Below are 13,477 nucleotides of genomic sequence, written 5' to 3'. Positions count from 1 at the left end.
TGTTCTTCTTCACAAAATGCTTTGTTTCATGGATATTTGCACTCTGACACATAACATACAGACAACCATTTTACCACTGTACCCTGGCTCAACCTGCAGAGACTGGTTGGAATTTCCTGTCTGGATGTCTTCTTTGACTAAACAGCTGAACAGGACTAAACAGCTTATTTGCAAGGACAGTTTCTATTGAAGTAGTTTTAATTTAGGAGTTTTACCTCCTTGTTTAGAAATCCCTACAATTGGATATTTGATATTTATTGTTTGTATAGGTATGAGGTTGGCATTATTACACCCCTCTAAAAGGGCCAGTCTGCCAGGGATACCCTGAGATTTCTTAAAAATCATGCTAATGGCATTGAGCTGCAGAAGTCATGATTGAGTACTTCCCCAATCATTCTGCTGAAATAGTTAGAGAACATTTATTATATGTCCAATTTAATTATTAAGACATTCCCAGAACTCAGTGTTGTGATTAAATTTAAAAACATGAAGGTCGTATTTTGATCCTCTGAAGAAGACTTCAAGAAAAACAAAAATGTACTTTTACCACACAGTACTTGAAGTCTGAGTTGAAAACAAATCCTCAAACCTGTTTTGTTTCTTTGGATAAAATGGATCCAGGAATTAGCTGAAAATACATTTCCCACAATTATTTTCTTTCTGAATCAGACACTGGGGCCATCCAAGGATCATGGTCAGGAGCAAAAGCATAAAAGCATAGAATCTCCTGAGTTGGAAGGGACCCACAAGGATGGTTGTGTCCAACTCCTGCCTTTACACAGGACCACCCAAAACTCAAACCATGTGTCTGAGAGCGCTGTCCAAACACTTCTTGAACTCTGGCAGGTTTGGTGCTGTGATGACTGCCCTGTGGAGCCTGTTCCAGTGCCTAGTTAAGAACAAAAAAAAGAGAGGGCTGGACACAAGCTACACTGTGGGTCCAAAGTCCATCTAGAAGGCTAGCTAAGCTACAGCACAGGTCTCACGTCCACCCAAAAGATAAGAATACAGACCAGGACACCTACAACATAGCTCAGACAGACCAAAGACCCAGGCCTAAGCTTAAATGGGGTTTCTGGATCATAGGTAGGGTGGAGGTTGCAGGTCAGGCTGGTCAGGGCATTGTGGGCTGTTGGTGGATACAGAGCAATGATACCAAAATGTTTGGGAATTCCAATTTAATCACAACATGTGTGTTTAAGTTCCCCTTAAAAAAAATAAATAAAAGACTAAAACCAAATGACTAAATTAAAAATAAGTAAATAAATAAGAAAGACTAAATAAAATAGGTCCTCAAACATGCAGGAAAAGGTAATTGCGGAAATAGGACAGTGCTCTCTGGTGGTGTAGTTTCAAAGTTTCTGCATACAAGGGAGGCAGCATCATTCAGCAAGTAGGTCAAAGGACTGGGTGTATTCCCAGAGCACTCTCTGGTTCATAAGGTATTGTTGCACAAGAATCTTTGTCTGTGTGCCTCTTTATCTCAAAGCCTAAATGGGGATAGGAAGTGGCAATGTGCTTGGAATAAGTATTGTATCATTACAAATTATTACTAATATTGCTGTAGTTCATACTTGTAAGCTAAGAGGATCCTTCATTTTTGGTAAATCTGCTTAATGAGGCATATAGCTCTTCTTTTGCCAGCACACTTTCAATCTTAAACCCTGTAAAGCAGGTTTTATGTGCTTTTGCTTCTAGTACAAAATGGGAAATCCAACACTTCACTTTGTAAAACAATTCAGACAACTACTGTCTTGCTGTTTATATAGTTCAAAATATACGCTAGTTTAGTCATTGCTCAAACTAATGTTAAAAGTGAGAAAAATCAATAATCCAAATTCAGTCACAAAAATCATTGGTACCACTGTTAATTTCAGTGAGGCTTGCAACTAATGTAATCAGTGCAGAAATTTGTCCAAAATGATAAAATATTTAAGAGAATGTAAGTAACTGCTTCTGCTCTTTGTTTTCCTTGGGCTATGATGTAGACTCAGGGGAATCTCCTATGTCAGAGAATTATTTATATGGGGAATAAGAGGATTTTATAAGATTTAATTACAGTGGATTTCCGCAACATACTGGAAGCTGTAGAATGGAAGCTCAGTCATCTGATTTTAAGCAGGATCATAGTAGTCACAGACAAAAAAGACCTAATAAATTATTAAGCCCATCCTCTTGTACAGGCAGCATACAGTCCCCTCATGGACGATGTACTGAATTTATTTTATCTTAAACTTATATTCCATGGAACAGCAGCCAAAAATGCGTTTAATAGAAAGGGGCTGACCCATGAAAAAAAGATTGGATAGAATTTTGTGACATTCAGATCTTCCATTCAGAACAAAAAGTCCTGACATTTGTAGTTATTTACAGTGTCATTTTTAGGAATATTATCTTGAAGTTTCCAGGCTCTGAAATGTTTCTCTCATGTAACGCAACTTGTATGATCAAGAATTCAAGTCATACTGAAAACATGTAAAAAAAGTAGTGCATACTTTTAATGTTGAAGAAAGGTGTTCAACAGATCTCAATGTTACTATCCATAAATATGCACTGATGTGTTTTAAAATCTATCTGAAGTTATATCTGATGGCATAAATTGTAAGGCAGGTAGTGGCACAGTTGGCATGCTTTTCTGTGTTGTGCAGATCTTCCATTTGACTGTAATGTATTCCCTAATCAAAGGTTTTGCATCTCATAATAGACTGTCTCATGTGAGCCGCTTGCCATTAGTGGTAATGATGAAATTATTTATACAACTAACATCTGGGAATTACATTTGATGCTGTTATTGACAGAGCATTTAGAGGAGATGGCTTTGTCATTAGGCTTAGGGATTCTCAGATAAAATCTCAAACAGTTTCAGGCTGTTAGTAGAATATGGCTTTGTCTTGTTTGGCTTTTTAAAATCATCCTGTGAATACATAGTATGTATTCATTTTGCATTTATGTGAATACAAAATGTTACACATTCATTTTACACACATACAAAATGTATGTATGCATTTTATGCATTTGCACCTCTTCTACACCATGCGGGCATCAGACAGTGAGCCTGAAAACAATTGTTCTGCTATGGAGCGAAGAGGTTTACACGCGGCTGTCCCTGCACAGGGAGCACTGATCTGTGGTGCAAGGCTTGAACATTCATGGCACAAAGGCTTTTTTCTTCCTACATAGCTTGTCCCGCCAAAAGTATATGCTCTCTTCCACAGAAGACTGATTGCCACAGGTGTGATCATCTGGCAAACATCCCACTTCCAAAGGACTGTCCCTTGGCACACCAAGCTGGTGTGAGCACTTCTCTGGCAACTTACGGGGTACACAGTTGCTCATCAGCAGCTTGTACGCTAACTCCTCTTGGATGCATATTAGAAAAGTTTGCAAGCCAAACTGCTGGCTCAGAGCACATTAATACATTTAAATGCAATCTCCTCCAGGCCAAAATCCTCAAATTGTGACTTACAAACTAGCTTAGACAAGTTGTGCGGTCTGTCTTGGAGGTGTGCCTGACTAGGACCACAGATAAGCAGAATTTGCAGATGCATGCAGAAGCAAGATTGCACACATTTTGTGGAACCCTACAACTTTTTTGAACTGCTGAGTATATGGGATTCAAGACACTTAATTATATTCATGGCATCATATATCTACTAGTAGAAGTATCTTCAGCTAGCATAATAAATTAGTAGTGCCTTTGCACTGCACCTCTTACTCTCTATGTATTTAACATAGAGGGATTGTCATCTCTCTGATGATCATCTTCTGCTTACATTAGACCATAAATGATGCTCTGATGAGTCCAAGTACTTGCTCAGATATATATTGTGTTAATTAACATATGCAGCAAAGGGGAGAGAACCACATAAATCACCCTGAAGGAATGCTTCTAAAGGCAACCTAAACTCCAGTCAGACTAAAAAAAAATCTCAGACATAAACTCTCCCTTTAATTTTCAATTAAATGTTTTAGAAACATTACTTATTTTATATCAAAACTTAAAATGTGTATTTTCTAATTTTTAAAGAAAACATGCAGGCTCTTCTTTTTTTGTTCTGATTAACTATAAAAAAATGTGCAAAGAGTTTTAGTTTTAAAAATCTGTTTTTCATTTAAAGCAAATTCCATCTGGTCTAATTTCAGAGAGAATTGGCACAGATAAATTTGCAGACAATGACCACTCTCCTTTAAAAACAAGAAAAGGTTAGAGGTATAGCTCCAGCCAGAGTTATAACGAACATTTCCGAAAGTCCACAGTGAACAAATAAATGCATAAAATAATGAGAGATTAATTTATGGTCATAAACTCTTATTTTAGCATCAAGCCAAAAGAGTTTTTCTTCTTCGCTTTTCTAACAGGACTTACTGGGAATGCTTATTTTTTGGAAATCTGGACAGGGAAGACATGACATTATGAAAGGCTGATAAATGTCTGAACTCTTCCCTGGTGCAGATATGAGCCAAGGGAAGCACCGCTGTTTCACTCCAGGTCCCTACATTCCAAGCTGGGGAGAAGAAACAATACAAAGAGGGCACTGAGGAATGAAAAAGGCTACCCACTAAGCAATGCTTTGTTTGTACCGCAAAGCATTTTTTGCATAACATCCCTCTACACAAAAGGGTAAATAAGGACTCTCCAGACTTTCCCTTCTCACCGGGGGAAGGAAGTTCCTGCCTTGAGCAGCAATCTCATTATGCATCACTCACCACAGGGAAAATAAAGTGGCCCCTGGAAGGAGAATGAACAGAAAAATGAGAAACTGCCTGTTGGCCAGCCTAAGGACAATCTGTGGGCCATATCACACAGGACCTCCCCTGCTCATAGATGCTGTACAAATTCAATTACACTGAAGAGTGCTTTAGTCTAACTCCACGGTGCCTGGCTCAGATGAATAATTACTTCCATATTCTATTATAAAAACAGCCATATTTTAATGGGCTAGAAGCTAGCATGGATTCAGGGCTTCATTATATCTGCTCTCTCTAAATGTTTCTCTTAATTATCTTTGGTCCCCAAGAGAGGGTTGAGGCCTTCCTTATTTGCTCTCTCTACCAATATGCTTGGCTTGATTCCCAAAGCAAAAAACTGAAATGGGGTATGAAGTCACAACAAATAAACAAGTATCTTTCCAAATGCACAAATATTTTTTGTATTATTTCAGTAGTGCTAGAGATGTCATATTACCAACAGCAGACACCCGTACACACCGTTCTAGTACACTCTTAAGTGCAGAACAAAAAGGAGTTCCAGTCCTCCAGGCACACCTTATGCACCTGGTACACTATTGAAGGTATACCTGAATTACCTGAAGTTGGAAATTCTGACATACAGAAATACATCTTTTAAATATATCATAGAATCATAGAATCATAGAATATCCCAAGTTGGAAGGGACCCATAGGGATCATCAAGTCCAACTCCTGGCATATAACATTATGCATCAACTCACTTCTTATATGTAAAACGGGGCTCAACAACTCATTAGAAAGAACTTCTTCCAGAACTTACAGAATTGGCGGCATGGCTCTAAGGACTGTTACAGTATCTCTGAGACCTTGAGAGCACTGAAATACAAGAGCACAAAAGAAAGTGCATTAGCCCTTGTGTCTTTATGCTTCTTTTTGAGTAATTAATTACAGTTTATCCAGGTGGTTGTAATACTAGCATGAAGATACCAATTACTTGTGGAAACATGGACATTTCAGGGACTGTCCACTCAGTCATCTTCAGTCTCTCTTTACATGCATGATCCCAAATTGATAGGAAATGAATTTGCTCCAGTGGGCTTGGAATGTATTTCTTGGGTATCCCCAGAACTACTGCTGCCTGAGGGGTAGCATTTTACCGGTACGCTGTGGTGGTAACAAGAAAATCACATACTGCACAGTGCTGCTAATGCAATTTGGGGAATGTGAGCTTCATATTAATTTTATACATTGTCTAGTACTTAGAAAGTAAAACCACAAATTTATACAAGAATTTATTTAAATTCTCCCGGACCATGTGAAAATCTAATTTATGCTTGCATCACTTGAATGGATGCTGCTGATGCTATGGCTCTAACCTGTGAATAAATCCAGCTCTACTACGGACTACACCCAAAGTTTTAGTAGCAGTGAACGTGGTGGCCTGCTCCCTTTGGCCTCAAGCACGTCCCACAGCGCTCACACACCACGCTTTGCAATCCTTCGGAATTACACACGCTCTGAGAGCACACTTATTTTCCCTCCGGCGAGAAAAAGACGTTTGTATCCAGGCAGCTCTATACTTATATATAAGTGCTTATATATATATATATAAGCTTATAATATAATATATATTATATATATATATAATATAATATATATATAAGCTTATAATATATAGCTTATATATATATATATATATAGCTTATATATATAAGCTTATAATATAATATATATAATATAATATATATATAAGCTTATATATATATATAAGCACTACTAAAGGCCCAGCTGTGAGGTGGGACTGGCTAGGTCAGGCTGACCCTGGACATAACAATACACGACAGGAGGGGACCCACTGAGGGGAAACGCGGCCGCCGCCCCGTCCTGAGAGAAGGCGTCCGCTCCCCACCACCCTTCAGCGCTCTCGCGAGAGGAGGCGCCCGCCGACGGCGCGGCCTGGGGCCGTGGCAGGAAAATGGCGGTTCTCGCGAGAGCGCGGCCGCGGCGGCTGCCCGTAGCTATAGCAGCGGGAGGAGGGCGGCCGGCGGCGGGGATGTGGTGGTGTTAGGTGGGGACCGACTGTCCTGGGGTGCCGCTCGTCGCCCCTCAGTGGTTCTCGGAGGAGAGGTGCCGTACGTTCTCCTTTCGGAGATACGCGGGGTTTGCTGCCTCCTCCCCCCTCATCCCGTCCCCTCGGGGTACCGCGGAGCTGCGGGGAGCAGTCCCACAGCGGGGGGTGACGGGTCCCCTGGGAAATCGGCACCCCGAGAGCGCCCTAAAACAAAACGGGTCCTGACCGGCGGCTGTCTGCTCTTACGGCCTGAGCTCACGGGGAAGTTCTCGGCTGGAAGGCGCTGCTGAGCTCCGGTGCCGCGGTCACTGCAACGCAGCCCGAGGAAGGCAAAGTATGTATGATTTTTTTTCTTTTAAAACCAGAAGCTGCTCGCTTTTCCAGGATCTCATTTCATTTGAAACCCTCGGTTCAGTAGGAGGATTACGGGTAGGGATTCGTGGGGATTACCGCCCTAACTATAAGCCGTACCAGTGCACACCTCCTGTTCCGAGGCGTTGCAGGCACAGGGGCTTTTTGCTGGCTTTTCGGCAGAGTGCTGGTACTGAGCCTGTGCCAGCGGCTGCTTGCACATGTGGAAGGGATCCAGGGAGACTTTCGGGTTTTGGAACGAATTCTCTGTGTTACAATCCGTGGAGAAAGCATACATGCCAAATTCAGGGAAAAATAACTATGCAGTCTCACAAGCAGTTTGAAATAATGAAGTATGTAATGAGAACAAACCTCTCTAGGTTTGTGCTGTTCTTCAGGCTTTGAAAAGTAAATCCAAGACTGAAAGGTGTTGTATTGCAATTTACGTGAAGTTCAATAGCAGTTTTGGAAATCAATAGCAATGTAGATAAGCATGCTTATTTCTAGAGTGAAAGAAAATGTTGCTGTGCAGAGTACTAATCTGGTGAGTTAATATGTAACTGGAACATGATAGCTTTTAAAAATAATGACCAAAATGTATTATGGACTTTAAAAAAAATTAAAATAAAGAATGAGTCTTTAAAATCTATTCTTATTTAGAAAGTGGTAGAAATAATAATACTTTCAGTAGACAGGATACTCCTTAAATTCTGTTCCAGCACTTAATCAGGAGTATATCTAATCAAGCATTGTGCATATCATTCATACTGAATGAAACAGGAGAGTTTTTTTTTTTTCCTCAGCTCTGTGGTGCCAGTCAGGAGGCCTTTTGCCACAGTGTTCTTGGGGTGGGGTATGGGAAAAGGGTGCTCTTCATTTGTCCGGTACAGACAAACTTGCAGTTATCTTAGAGAATTTAGAAATTTTACTGCTGATGACTGTGAAAGCATTTCAGTTGATCTCTTTCAGTCAGTGCAGGTAGGATTATATTGGTTCTTCTCTCTGTTTTGGGTTAATAATCTATTTTAGTACTGTACTCACTAGTTCATTTAAACAAGGGTAATGGGAATTTAAATCCTTCTTTATCCAGTCCTGATGTTGTTATTAGGCATTAAGCCTTCTTATGTGAATTTTCATGGAGAGTACATAAAAGAGAAAGTATTCTTATTTTTCAGTTTTTGGAGCTTCATAAACAGCGTTACTTAAAGATAGGTTGTATCCACACCAATCAGAATTTAGTTTCCATTGTATCTGACAGCTAGATATGCATCAATATGAAGGACTGCTGTCCCAAATGAGGTGCAGTGCAACTATGCAAAGTGCAGCAGATGATACAAAATGCAAACTGAGGCAGGAGGATGAAAGAGTAATAAAAAGCCACAGCTTTTTTTTTGTGTGTGCATAACTTACTGTTCATAACGAATAGAAGTGTGTCCTGTAATTGACATGCTTATTAACACTTGCAAAACTTATTAGTTGTTTCATTTTTTCATGTAACATTCTGAAATGTAAATTACTTAAATGTTCTTTGGTTTCCTAACATATATTCTCCTCACATTTATTCAGTTTTTTGTTCACTGATATTCCACTTCTTGCCTTTGTCTAAATTTGGCATTTTAATTTCTTTCTTTTCATCAGTAAGAGCTGCAGTCACCCTTCCAGCATTACTGTGTATTTTCATCACTGAAGTTCGTTTCCTGGCACAGATACACAGTGCTTGATGGCAGAGAGGAGCAGCAAGAATCTTGCTACTGACTGTCAAGGAATTTTGATTTTTGTACAAAAATCTTTCTATTGTTCCTGTTAACTGCAAGTGAAACAATAGGCTTAGTCTTTAAGATCTGGTCTTTATCTGTAGGGAGCCCCCTTTCCAAGGCTTGCACCCTGTATGTGAGACTTCTATGAGAAATGTCTCTTGGCTGCAGCCTGGACAGTTTTTAAGTCATATTACACAATATGTAGGTCTCTTTGTGTGTCTTGACAAGCAAGTTGAGCAAGCAGTTTATTCCTGTTCCATCTCTTCTCTGTGTTATATCACTTGATGCGTGGGATTTCTTGTGCTGTGTCCTGATGAAGTTAAATTGTTAGGGGGATCTCACCAGGCCTTGTCTGTGGGACACGGGAGAAGTGCTTGTCTGAAATAGGGTCTCGCTTAGTTACATGATTTTGATTTTGTAGCAGTGGACCACATGCCATCTTGATGATTCCTGTGGGTCCCTTCCACCTCGGGATATTCAGCTTGCTGAACTTAGGTGCAGTCATTCAGTTGGGAAGTGAACTTCTCGTGGCTTTCTTAAAGTTAGTGTAAATGTTCTGTTTCTGAAGGTGTTGGAAAAAAAGAAGGAAAAACTTCAGTATGTTAGCAACAACTTAGTAGAAAACAAGAAAGCTGCCAGAAACAGAGGAGACTCTTTCATATGTTGATTTTTCAGCACTTTACAAGATTTGTGAGCTGCGTGTATTCTGTTGTGGTCTTTAATGTACAGGTAATGTTTTGTGTTCACAGAATGTAAAAAATCCAGTAGACTTTGTTGTCTGATACCCTAAATATTTGAAGTAAAGGCGATCATAAAGGTGCTACGTTAAAACTTCGTGTCTCTATTCACCTCTGTAGCAGTTATCATCCAGTAAACCTGCAGAGCGCTTGCTGTGACTGTTGTCAAACTATTAAGAGGCAAAGGAAGAAGGGTTTTGAGGCTGAAAGCTTGTTTGTTTTTCGTTTTGTTTTGTTTTTTCAAATTATGAAAGCATGTGGAAAGTTATGCACTGTTCTGGACTAATCCGTAAATTTACTAACAAAGCTGTGAAGAAATACCTTAAAAACTGAAGTCCCTGTTGTTCTTACAAACGTTGTTTAAATGTTTTGGCTACAAATGCATCATAACAAAGTGGATGTTAAAGTTGTGATGTTCCTTTCAGAGAGCACTCTGACCATTTTCTTTGTAATCTTTAGACTTAGGAAATACATCTTTGAATGAGATGTCCAAAGAAATCTTTATGCAACACTGTGAAATTTTAGTTTCAAAACCTCCATGTTGGTGTGTCTTCTTACTTGCATTCTTTAGTATTAAAAGCCCTGAACACTGTAGTAGTAAAGAGGCAGTTATATTTGGGTGTCTGAGAGGCAGGTCATCTTTATCCATATAATGATGTGCTGCGTTGTGGGCGGTGTAATTTTCACCGTTCCTCTGGCACTCCCTGGTCTGGAGATGGGGCCAGAGGAAAAAAGGTTACTTTTCTCTCTGTTCAAGTTTCAGTTACTTTGCTGGGGTGAAACTATTTGCAGGAATGCAAATTACAGTGGTGAATTTTGAATTTGGTGAGAGCTGCACTAAGCCTGACAAATCAATTTATAAAAGCCAGAGCTGTCGGATAGTAATAGCTTCCTTTGTTACCAACCAGTTAAGTTTTGAACCAGTGACCTAGAGGTGAAAAGCTCATCATTCTATTACCCGCCCTTTGATCTATCCATGTGTTCTCTTGTTTAAACTCCCTGTAGTCCTCTTAAACACAATGTGCAGTAAATATCGAGCATCCTTTGCACTTGTAAATGCTGGAACACTGTCCGTTCCAATTGTCTGCTGTGCATGTGAGGACACTGAAGTTAAATATAGCCACAATTTCTTACACTCTCTGGCTTTTCATGAGAAACCCTCGTACAAACCCAACCATATGGTAAAATCCAGCATTATCTTAAAACTATTAACAAGGAACCCATTGCTACCATTAACAGGAAAATGAATCCACAGTGCTAAGTAGCATCCTGGGAGTTATTAATAACCTCAGGCTGCTGCGAAGAAAATGAACGTAAATGAAATACATTAGCAGCTGAGTCATCACACCAACACTTCTGCATGCTGTATACAGGTTTGTATTTATCTGTGGAGGCTTTTTTCAGGATGTTTTATTGTTATTGTTGTATATCAACTTTTTTTATTCTCCATTGAGTATCTACAGTGTGCTCAATGCTGTAAAAGCATAATGGGGAAATGACTTCTATTCCATAGATCTCGTGAAATAAATTCTACAAAATGTTTGAAATATGCGGATAGGAGAACATAATTCATTTCTCCATTCATTCTGAGGTAAGATGTTTCTAGGCAACCTACTTAACAGGAGGAGGTCAATAAATTTAATACTCGTCCATGTTATTCTCAATTTTTAAAGCTATTAAAACAAGTTACTGTTTGTGGGTCAGTTTCAGTGAACTGCAGAAAGAATGATATTACATTCCTGTGTATTTCAATTGTCTCTTTATCTCCTTATCCCTTTTCCTCCAGTGTTTAACCCCATTGTCTTCCATAACAAGAAACGTTGTGGACATTATGTATTGATTGAACTGCTGAAAAACCAAATATGCAAGGGGTGAATTCTTCTACTTCCCCCTCACCAAAATTGCAAATTGGTTGTTTTTCCTTTACCTGATCATCAATTTTCATGTAATCTGTAGGAATGTAATTACTTTTGCTATCTCTTGTTTCTTATTTCAAAATGTTGGAAATTGGATAATGGATTAAAAAGGTGTTGGAAGAAAACTGATACTGGTCAGATGTTTCTGCAGGCGAGAAAAATGTAATTTGCTGCCTCATTTATTACTGAAATGAGGCTTATATGATCATGCTGTCTAACATTTCCTTTGTCCCATTTGTTTCCTCCCTCTTTTTTTGGTTAGAGCACCCCACTTAGAGCAACATCTTCCTCTTTTGCACAGCATTTCTGGTCCACAGGCTGTGATTAGTATCTGTTCTGCCGTTTTTGCCACTCCTTTGCATTTCACTGATTTTTCAAGGCTTCTGTCATTAAAAGCAAAATGTCGGATGTCCTTTTTTTTTTTTTTCAATCAGAAGAATAGGGTTTTTAAACCTTAGACTTAAAATTATGAATGGTTCCTTCTTCTGAACGTCTCTCCAAGCCTGAAATGATACCATTTTATGTTGTGAATGAAACTTCACTGAATTGTAGGTGGCTGTAAAAGTGTGACAGGACATGAACCACAGTGATCTTTTCTTTAATTATTGTGCAGTATGCCCTGGCTTGTTATATTCTGCCAGAATTCATTTGATGTGTGGATTTGGTCAAGCTTGCAGTCCTCAAATTTGAAGGCTGGAATTACTTTCCTGCTTTTGGAATTACTTTCTCCTGTCATCTCTAACAGTCTGAATTTTTGGAGCTATAAAGCTCAGCTGCTTTCCCAGCCTGCTTAAATCGGGACAGTGAATGTGGGTTTATTGTAGGCATCTATTTTTAAAAAGTAGTTAAGCTCACAAAATGGTATAAACACCTCTTAGCACAAAGACTGTTGTTTTTTTTTTTATGAGTGTGTACATTGCAAATAAGCAGTATGTAACTGCTGTTCCAAAGGTTAATTATACTAACGGCAGAAGCAGGTAGGATGATCTGTAATAAATAAAAAATGATCACGGATTAGTGTCTTGTCTAGAATTGTCTTTTATGGTACAGTTTGGCTCATTCACATTTATACAGAAGCACGCGTTGCATACTATGTGGGGGCAACAATTTGCAGATGAGATGTCTTTGGGAAGGAGGAAACTGGCTTTTATTTTTTTTTTTTCTGTGTGCATGAAACTTGATTTGGCGTTTTACACTCTTGAGCAGAGACCAGCTAGCTTGCTAATTCTAGCAGTTGGTAAAATGTAAACTGGTATTTGTAGTAGACAATGTAATTCTTGTATGTTATGCTTGTATGTGATTTATTACAATTTGACTTTTGAAAGTAATGAATGGGCTAAAAATATGAGTGATTCAGATGTGGGAGACTGAAGAGGAGGATTCTCCTGTAAGTATTTCCACAAAATGTTAAAATATATTCTGGTTATATATATTACGGTTAACCAATGGAGTGTCGCAAAGCATAGCATAGCAAAGTACTTTATAATCCTCCTGGTGGTATTCCCAGTGGAATGAATTCATAAATGGATCAATAAACAAGCTAATGCACATTGGTACACAAGCTTTGCTATGACATGGAAACAGGTTAATGTCCTTACTAGATCTGCATGTTATTCAAGAAAATAGGTCATGGAAGGGAAAGAAAATAGGAATAAAAGATGTTAATTGTATATTTTGCCTGTTCTCTAAAGCTTTTTGGTTATACTCTACCTGAGATGTGCAAATAAACACACAGCAAAGTTTCATAAAACTTGGAATTAATAAAGTATAATGCTCACTGTACTTTGTGTTCTCTATTATGAATATTATTATTGTTAGTAGCAAATCTATGCAGTCCTTATATCTTATATATAATAGATGATACCTGGAGAATTAATGTAAATATTTTTGAAGTATTTTTTTTCTAATAAAAAACTTAGGTCCTTTTGATTATGGATACTGTGTAGATTTGAAATA

General features: G+C 38.8%; 1 protein-coding gene across 6 annotated transcripts in view; it reads left to right on the top strand.

Annotated features, from left to right (window-relative positions):
* Positions 1-6,620: 6,620 nt before the first annotated feature.
* USP54 (ubiquitin specific peptidase 54) overlaps positions 6,621-13,477 on the top strand; it is a 101,629-nt gene continuing 94,772 nt past the window's right edge. For 2 of the 6 annotated variants that reach the window (XM_040563398.1, XM_040563402.1), the window contains exon 1: positions 6,725-7,094. The gene's annotated coding sequence lies outside the window, so the exon portion shown is untranslated. Of the gene's footprint in view, positions 7,095-13,477 lie in introns of all 6 variants that reach the window. The other 4 variants (XM_040563396.1, XM_040563399.1, XM_040563400.1 and 1 more) reach the window with 4 other exon arrangements.

The sequence above is a fragment of the Cygnus olor genome, chromosome 7, assembly GCF_009769625.2.
Source record: "Cygnus olor isolate bCygOlo1 chromosome 7, bCygOlo1.pri.v2, whole genome shotgun sequence".
NCBI classification, from domain to species: Eukaryota; Metazoa; Chordata; class Aves; order Anseriformes; family Anatidae; genus Cygnus; species Cygnus olor.
The sequence above is the reverse complement of the archived record's forward strand: the minus strand, read 5'-3'. Positions and strand labels throughout refer to the sequence as shown.